Raw genomic sequence first — 10,652 nt, forward strand, 5'->3', positions numbered from 1 at the left:
TCACATTTTCTTTAAATACATTTTCTTTAATATTAATGCTATTCAGTGGTGTAAAGTAACTAAGTACATGTACTTTACTTGAGTATTTCCAATTTGCAGTACTTTCACTTCTACTCCACTACATCTCAAAGACAAATTTGTACTTTTACTCCACTACAATTATTTGAAAACTTTAGTTACTAGTTACTTTTCAGATATAAATTATTATATTACAAAACATACATTAACCACTTCAGCCCTATTTTATACTTAGGCTATTTGAAAATAGACGATCTACAAGCTCACAACGCGTCACGAGGCGACGCGTTGTGAGCTTGTAGATCTGCTATTTTCAAACATTTTAGTACTTTTACTTTTGGTATTTAAGTATATTTTGATGCAAATACTTTTGTACTTTTACTCAAGTATCAGTATTTGAACACAGGCCTTTTACTTGTAACAGAGTATTTTTATATCGTGGTATTACTACTTGCACTTAAAGTAAAATAAATTAGTACTTTTTCCACCACTGATGCTATGTTATCATTCAAATCTTGATGTAGTGGCAATTATCTGTGGGCCCATGCACTATGCAGTATATCCTCACGGTCCCAAAAGTGGTCCCAGGCTCACAGGTTGAGAACCGCTGGGATCGACGGAGAAGAGATGGGAGGGGAGAGCCGAGGGCGGACAATCGCCCACCTCTCTCATAAAGGTCGGAGGTCAAGAACGTTGTGAATTACGAGGACAGGGGAGGGGAGAGAACTGGGCTGTTAAAAAACGCTCAAAAGCTCGCTAGGGGGTCAACCGGTCGAAAATGCATGAGACACACGCACACACACACACACACACACACACACACACACACACACACACACACACACACACACACACACACACACACACACACACACACACACACACACACACACACACACACACGCACACACAGCAGAGGGGTCAAACAGCCAGGCTCTACCATCACCACACCGTACATCAGCAGATAATCCAGCTATAAAAAACGGAGGCAGTGGAATAACATTAGTGCTGATGAGTTACCAGCAGACATAAATCCTATAGCCGACAACAGTCACCCCCCCCTCCCCACACACACACACACACACACACACACACACACACACACACACACACCACTTTATACCCTGCCTCACACCCCTCTGATGGTACACAGAAACCAACCCTACATCATGCCTACAGAGAAACCATACACAAAAACCAACCCTAAATGTCTAGAAATGGTACAGAGAAACCAACCCTAAATGTCTAGAAATGGTACAGAGAAACCAACCCTAAATGTCTAGAAATGATACAGAGAAACCAAACCTACATGTCTAGAAATGGTACAGAGAAACCAAACCTAAATGTCTAGAAATGGTACAGAGAAACCAAACCTACATGTCTAGAAATGGTACAGAGAAACCAAACCTACATGTCTAGAAATGATACATAGAAACCAAACATGTCTAGAAATGATACAGAGAAACCAAACCTACATGCCTACAGAAATGATACAGAGAAACCAAACCTAAGCAGAAAAAAGGTTTGCATAGCAGGGGGAAAAAAAACGTATTTTATGTTAGGAAAGTGGGATAAATCTATGAAAAATAATCTAATTATAATACTGGGAGCTGTGTTGTTGCTAAGGTGATGCTGTGTTGTTGCTAAGGTGATGCTGTTTGAGAGACAATGACAATGTCACAATGACATGGACATGATGTCACAACTAGAAAAAGTACTCCTTGGAGCACAGGTCTCCGCCAGGTCAGGTAGGTTATTGTGGCCTCCTGGTGGCGCTATAATAGGCCAATGTGGAAAGGGTGCCATTTTTTTCGAGGCCTTTAATTGAGGCATTTTGTTCCAAAAATGTGTTTTGCAAAAATCTACCTGCTGGTGGCGCTATAACAGGCCAATGTGAAAAGGGTGGCATTTCTTCCTCGGCCTAATGGGAATGCAAATTTCACAGAAATCGCATGCAGCGTTCATGATTTGAGGCATTTTGTTCAAAACGAACCAATCCTGCAAACTTTAGAAGCCAATGTTAGCCAATCAGGCTAACCTGATAACCTAATCTGACAGATTTGTCTTGATCACATGACTATAGAGATACTGTGTACCGATTTGCGTGATGTTGATGACAAAATCTGTAGGAATAATATCAAAAAATGTGTTTTGCAAAAATATGCCTCCTGGTGGCGCTATAACAGACCGATCTGAAAAATTAGGAGCAGCTGTGTGACAGACAGACAGACAGACAGACAGACAGACAGTACATGTGATTTAGCAGCGTGAGTGACAGCCATCATGAGAGAGCTGTGGTGAAGCGTTGCATGCAGGGAATTGAGAGGTGACACTCTGGGGACCATCAGGACTTCACATCACATCTAAGCCTGGAGGTGGAATCTGTGGAAGGTGGAGGACGTTTCATTTCATCTGACTGTCCTCTGGGACTCCTGGGTCCCTGATTGAGTCTTATAGGGCTGAGGAGGGGGGGTCCGCACCGCTTCACTGTTAGGGAATTCATCAGAAGAATCGACGTTTTGACGTTGAAAGACCAAAATGTAATTCCAGCTCACTGAATGGGACACAGTTGAAAATAATTGTATTTTGGAAAGTAGCCATGGATCTCCACCACTGGAGGACGTTGTCGGGAGGAGATTCTGGGTTACATGCTGACACAGGCTAAGCTAAAACTCGCTAAAACTCACAGGAGTAAAGCAGCCTACCTGTCCACCACACGTATTATTTAATGGTAACTAGATTCTAACACGCCCTGCCCTGCCTGCCTTGCGATTGGCTGAATGCAAAATCGAGAAAACAAGGACTCCGCCCCCAGAGGGGACGGTGGGGGCGTTGTCACATTCTAATACAGCCCAAAACCCAAATTCTGTACCTGGTCCGGTGGTGTAACTCGTTATTCATTGGACTGCGACCTCAATCCCCGTGATGGAATCCTACTGTCGGCAGTCTTTTTACAACAACCACGGGGGGGAAAAATGACGATAAAGTGTAGTTTTGGATCGCGGCGGAGGCGTGCCGTTTCAAACTAACTTGAGCCACAAGAGGCACTGCTGAGCAAGCTAAAGCGAGCAAGTCGGGCTCCTCACTGGCAGGTGAACCAGTAGGGTAGAACAGCAGTGACAACACACAGAAAGGTGTGGGGAGGGCTAATTGGCATTAACGATGAGAATGGGTAAAAATATTTGTCTATTCTAAATTAAAATAATAATAGTTAAAGAAATGGGCATCTGCCTTTTCACCTCTCTCTCTCTCTGTCTCTCTCTCTCTCTCTCTCTCTCTCTCTCTCACACACACACACACACACACACACACACACACACACACACACACACACACACACACACACACACACACACACACACACACACACACACACACACACACACACACACACACACACACACACACACACACACACACACACACACACACACACAGTAGGTAAATACAGTGTACAACATCAAACCTGAGGCCAATCAGTGATGAGGGATCCTCCTCATTAGCCAGTGTATTGATCAGGTCATTGATCCAGCAGATCTAACATCTGATCTGGGACCAGGCACCACTACATAGCACAGGAGGAAGGGCACAAACGCTATTGGCTGCTACAAATGGCCTGGGAGCAGCCCGCTGCTGACTGATTGGCTGTCTGTACGGGTTGTAGGCGGGGCTCCGGGAGGAGGAACAGGAAGGCAGTGGTGGGAGAAGTACTCAAATTCTTTACTTAAGTAAAAGTACCAATACTGCAATATGGAAATACTCTGTTAGAAGTAAAACTCCAGAATTCAAAATTTAGTTGAGTAAAAGTACAAAAGTACTGGCATCAAAATGTACTTAAAGTACCAAAAGTAAAAAGTACTAAAATGTTTGAAAATAGCAGATCTACAAGCTCAGAACGCGTCGCGATGCGACACGTTGTGAGCTTGTAGATCGGCTATTTTCAAATAGCTTATGTATAAACTATGGCTAAAGTGGTTAATGTATGTTTCATAATATCATAATATGAAAAAAAATTGTCAAATAACTGTAGTGGAGTAAAAGTACAATATTTGCCTTAGATGTAGTGGAGTAGAAGTACAAGTATTGGAAATTGGAAATACTCAAGTAAAGTACAAATACCTCAAAGTTGTACTTAAGTACAGTACTTAAGTAAATGTTACTTTCCACCACTGCAGGAAGGTGGCGGTTGAAATGGAGACTTGGGGGATACAGAAGAAGAAGAGGCAGAATGATGACTTGCTGTTCTCTGAGAAACATTTATATTGATTGTTTTGTCTTCATTAAAGGTCTTGTTTTGGTTTTTGTCAGAAAGCATTATAAAAGTTAAGTTTCCTTTCTTTTCCTTTCTTTTTTTCCCTTTTCTTCTTTTTTACCTTTATTTAACCAGGCAGGCTACTAATAAGACAATAAGACATGGTTATTACTAGACAGACACAGACAGACAGACAGACAGACAGACATACAGACATACAGACAGACAGACAGACAGACAGAGAAAGACAGACAGACAGACAGACAGACAGACAGACAGACAGACAGACAGACAGACAGATGTATTAGGAATAGGTCACAGTCTATCTATCAGATCATGTCGGTGCTGATGGGATGAAATGGGGTGACATGGTCTCGGTTGTCACGGAGACAGCAGAATGACAGCCACAGCCCTGACAGTGTAATCTATCCAGAACCCCCCCACACCCACACCCATCTCCCACGTCTCGTTAGCCAATCACCTGCTAACATCCCCATCATTAACTGATCTGCTGCTCGTTACAACACCTGGGTTCACCTTGCGTGCATTTGGCCAGAGGCCATGACTTCACAACATGTTATTTGCACGCCTTTTCATCCACTCGAGCCCAATAGCGTGTCATTTAATGGTAACTACATTCTACCAAGCCCCGCCCTGCCTGCCTTGTGATTGGCTGAATGCACAAAACGAGAAAACAAGGACTCGCTGGGTATTGTACTGCTGACCCCAACCCACCGTGATCAAATCCCGCTGCTGACACTCTTTTTCCATCCGAGTTATGTACCGATAGGCACTGAATCATAAATCATGTTTTGGGGCGAGCGTTTGCCCCAACTGCCACTCAAAGTGACTACTGGCCAATCGCAGCGCGTCTTTTCCGGGACTTGTCGGAATCTAGTTGTATAAAACTATCACACAGCCCTATAGACGAATCCACAGACGCGCTGCCTGTAGGCAGCCATAGCTGCGGTGTCAACGCTCCGCACCCCGACACCGCAGCAATGGCCGCCTACAGGCAGCTACAGGCAGCGCGTCTGTGGATTCGTCTATAGGCTCTATGCACAGCAGCCATATTGGAAAGAAATTGGGTCTCCTCCTTACTTCCTTCACAGGTGTTACCAATGATACTAATTAAGGCTCTCGTTCCATTCTGGTCAAACAGAGTGAGGGTGCTGATATTGTGTCATGTTGGCTCACTGGAAACACTCTGCTACACCATAGCATGTCTCAAAGTGTGGTCCAGGGACCCTCGTGGTTCCTTGAGGGGGTTCCAAATGGCCCCCTTACGGGTGTGTAACTGGACCCTTACGGGTCTATTTGGTTCCATTTGTACACTCTCAGAGTTACGGGGGACCCCTGAAATGTAAGTTTGACAACCACTGTGCAACACTAAATGGAACAGAGCCTTCATTAGCATCATTGGTAACACCTGTGAAGGTGCCAATATGCATAGAGCCTAAATTATTTACACAGTGTCGCACAAACGTAGCGAAAATAGCCGCTCTAACAGTAATATAAGCTATAACACTGGACTATGAGAGGACAGCCTACACTAGACGAGGTACATTATAAAAAGACAGGAATGAGACAGGAGGAGAGAGAAATGTGATACAGGTACTAAACTGGATTCAAATCCAGGACATCACAGTGTGCCCGTGGCCCTGTTAATGCATGGGCATTATAGGCACGTGCCTATGTGGTCTCATGGAAGGGGGAGGGGGGGGGGGGGTTACAAAAAGTGGGTGAGTAACCTAAATAAGTTTTCATAAGTTGTGCTGTGTGTGTGCTCCTGACATTGACATGAATGTAAAACAGTTAGATAGCATGTTATTTAGACAGCTAGATGCCAGGTTCATTTGTTGACCCATGGCATCCTATAGCGTGTATAGTTTCAATGTACAGATTTTTTTTAATACTGTTTAAAGACCGATGATAGGTTCTTGGTTTACTTATGATCCTAGATTACTATCTCTATGCATTTGATGTATTACCTGGTGTTTAGCTTAAGACGTCGCTCTGGATTAAGAGCGTTTGCTAAATGCCTGATTGTAAATTGTATAACTATATAATAACATAACAGAGACGGTGTATGTGTTTCTGCTATTGTAGGCATCCACAGGCTGCTTGTTTTTTGTAGCTTTGTCTCAAACTTCTTGTTGATTGTGTCGTAATGTAATGTTTACATGGAATATTATGATTGGTGGTCAAGTCTAATGTTTGAATGTATTCTGAAACTCTGTAACACTTGAGCTCCACTAGTTGTGGAGCGCCCGCACGTGCATGGACATGCACGTGCGTATAGCCTACCCGTGAGAGTGCGTCTACCTGGCGTATGGATGCCGAGTGTACCTGCCGAGTGTCTACAGCGTGTATTAACACAGGAATGGCCCTGGCTGGATGCATATGAACGGTCCATTGTGTGACCTGCTAAGTACTGTAGGTGTAGGCATAGCCTACTGTCAGATGTTCTGCAGCAGTCCAAAGAGAACAGCTCACAGAAACCTCTTATCTCCATATTCTAAGTTTTTGTGTTTTTTCGTAAATTAACACCCTACTCCATCACACTACAGCGTCACACAAAAGCATCAATAGTCGCAGATCCACTAGATCTGCTACTTTTGCTACATTTGAATTTGAATCCTGAAAAGTAACAGTTCTGGACGTATGAGGACCCGACAGCGCCGATTTTGTTCAATATTAGATTAGATTAAACGTTATTGTCCCGGTGGGATATTTGGTTTCACAGTCTGTTCAACGTGGAACGCATTAGAACAATAATCCAACCCCAACACAACAACAGTAAGACAATACAATACAATCTCCAGAGTCCAACCATACCACCATAACACACCAACAACATCAGCCAGGCGCTTGATTTAGAGCTGCAATGGCTGAGTGGACAAAACGCCTGCTAAAGCCAACGTTTTTCAACCATCTCAAAGTCCTATAATATTTCCGTCCAGATGGTGTTATTGTGAGGTAACGATTGAGCGGGTGACGATCAGTGCTATTCGCCACTGCCAGGGGTCTTCAACAGGGGGTCCGGGACCCCTAGGGGGTCCTCAGAGCTACTATAGGGGCTCCGCCAAATGTTCGTGTGATAGGAACTAATTTTTTTACGTTAACCACTTGAACCCTAGAATTCATTTTCTGAGGAGAACATTAGCCAAAGTTCAATCAGAAACACTCTCGTCTTAGTAGATTCAGTTCACCATTTATTGACACTAATGGAAACAATTAAGCTTGGCGTTAACGCTCCGCTCTCGGGAGAATATTCACTGAATTTTGTCGAAGCAGCCTGCTAAGCATATATTCAGAGAAAGCTTATACAAATCCCCATAGGGATACAATGACAACAATAGCAGTACATTGACATATTAGTTAGAATTAGCAGATATACATGATACACAAGTATTTGAGCCTATATGCAAGACTCTAAACAAGCAGATATACATGATAACCATAAGTATTTGAGCCTAAGCCAGACTCTAATCAAAAGGTGGAGGCTGGGGTGGAGGAGGAGCTAGCTAAATGCATTGTTCAGCAACCAAGAAAGACCTAGAGAATAGAAGCCGTATTTAAAGGATCTACACCATGAAAATCACTTTTTTCTTGTTTTTTTGTATTTTTTGGGGTCCCCAGTGTCCCAAAAATGTTTTTTTTTTAAAATTCAGTCATTCCTTCTCATTTCATGGATTTCCAGAATGGGCGTGTCTGAACAGGCGATCTCAGAATGGAAATGTTTATGATGTCACAAACATTAATGATGGCAAACCCAATGTTAAATGAAAAGTGCCCGAATCGCTCCGAAACTTTTTCTACCCCCCCTAAGTGGGGGTCTACGAACAAATACTTCGGGCTCGGATTTTGGCTCCGCCCCCCGGAAGTGGGTGAAACAGGCACCTCAAACACTTGGTGGAATTGTTCAAAAATGTTCAAAGTGTTTTTTTTCCGATTTTGTATTTTTCTTAGATGCTTCTTTTTATGCAGAATTATTCCATTTTTTTTTTTTTTTTTTAATAATTGTTTTAAATAAAAATTTTTATTAACAGACAGAATTGCTCAGTAGCCCCCCCCTGCACAAGAGGACGTTTTGGTATTGCAGCTGAAAGTGCTGTATAAGCCAGAGACAATTGACTTGGGATGAGTATATCTGAGTGATGATTTAGGCTCAAACCTTTTGAAAAAGGTTTGAGGGACATACACCATATGATATTAAATATCAAATATTTTTTTTAAATTCATGGTGTAGCTCCTTTAAAGGATCCTCTTTGCTCATGCGTGAGCTGTGATTGGATAATGAGTGTGTGACTTAATGAATGGGGAATAGAAAGCTGATGTTCACATCAGCTGACTGACCGCTGGTTACAGCTTTGGCGTGCACGACTTCCGTGTCCTGCATGAACTAACGCTATGCTTCATATAGCCGATCTAGAAGCTCACAACGCCTCGCCTGCCCTAAATCTAAATCCTGGGGACGCCACTGCCGTCCGAGTTACATACCGATAGGCACAGAATCGTAAGTCATGTTGTGGGGACAGCTCTGCTTCCGGGTTGCAACCCACGTTATTTCACTGTGCGATTCGCGGCTCATATGCACAGCTTTTCTGGTTTTCTAGTCGTCTATTTACGGAATTGTCAATCCGTGTTATTTCACCGTGTTCTGTGAGATCAGGCTGCTCTCACCTAGAGGGTCCTTGGCCTGAAAAGCGTTGAAGACCCCTGCGCTACTGTGTGTTGTGAACGCTATAGGCATGTGATGGCTTTGTCGTTATTCATGTCAGAAAGCTTTGAGTGTGGAAAGGACAGTATATTATGTGATGCTGGTAATTGTTTGTTTGTGTCGGAACAGGGTCAATATATTGAAAAGGCACAGGGAACAAACAGTTCAACACAATGGGTTGGATTATGCTTTTGTAGAGTAACAGCAGGAGGTGAGGAGAGGAGCGCTCGGAGCTATAGGGCTGGCTGGGCAATTAACCGAAAATATATCGAAAATGATTTGTCTCTTTGACCTGTTTCTTTCCTGTCTTTTTTCTCCTCGTTGCTCTTCCTTTCTTTTCTCTGCCCCCCCCCCCCTTTTTACTTAAGTAAAAGTATCAATACTGCAATGTAGAAATACTGGTATAAAAATGTACTTAAAGTACCAAAAGTAGAAAGCACTCATTATACAGAATGTCCCATTTCACAAGTTTTCAAATAGATAAAATGTATAAAAATCTTTTGAAAATAGCAGATCTACAAGCTCACAATGCGTCGCATCACAAAGCATTGTGAGCTTGTAGATTTGCTATTTTCAAATGGCCGAAATGTATATAGGGCTGAATGTATGTTTGGAATAATGATCTAAATCATCAAAGTAACTATAGTAACTAAAGTTTTCAAATAACTGTAGTGGAGTAAAAGTATAATATTTGCCTCTGAGATGTAGTTGAGTAGAAGTAAAAGTATTGGAAATTGGAAATACTCAAGTAAAGTACAAAGACCTGAAAATTGTACTTAAGTACAGTACTTAAGTAAATGTACTTAGTTACTTTACACCACTGAAAACTGATGATGAAGATTGCATAACAAAAAGTAATTTCACTCACTTCTTTACACCTGTAAACCTGTGATGTGCATGACAATAACATTTATTCTGATCCATTCTCAGTTCAGGTTCTTTATTTAAACCACCTATTAAAGGCATCACCGCTCTCGTGTCCGTGCAAAGAATCACAGCAGCTGCTGACTTTTCGTGTTTCTTATTAGTCATATTCTTATTATTAGTAGGAATAATGACAAATCAAGTGCTTGAAAAATAGTTTGTATGCCGTTTCTGAGCACGAAAACGACGTAGGTTTTTGGTGCCTCCCAGCTGGGCATGGCAGACTGGCTGATTCCAATACAATAGATAGACGGATTAATTATTGTTTTCAACCTCAATGCTTATAGTCTCTGCAATGTGAGTGTTGTGTTGGATTTGGATGGATGTTGTTGATTGCAGTGTGTTCACCATGCAAACCCACCTACGTATATACTGCAGGTCAATCCACTATAAGGGGCTCTTTAGATACTGTGCTGGGGGACTGCACTGGACTTTAAACCCATTCAATCTGGGAACGCATCTGTGTCATTTTAAGATTTCTTTGGCTATTCAAAAATAGCAGATCTACAAGCTCATAGCACGACACCGAGTGCCACGCTATGAGCTTGTATATCTGCTTCTTCTTTTTTTATCTTGAACATTTTTGCAAATCTTTGAATATATATTTTTTACTCTAATCTTTGCTTCTGGGGATTCTAATGTCTTCTAAATCCTAAAAAAAATATTTTAATTTTTTTAACTTATGTCATGTCAAGGACCCCTAAAATGATATGTATTTGTCTGCGGTCTTGAGGA

The sequence above is a fragment of the Gymnoscopelus braueri genome, assembly GCF_963280865.1.
Source record: "Gymnoscopelus braueri genome assembly, chromosome: 10".
NCBI lineage: Eukaryota > Metazoa > Chordata > Actinopteri > Myctophiformes > Myctophidae > Gymnoscopelus > Gymnoscopelus braueri.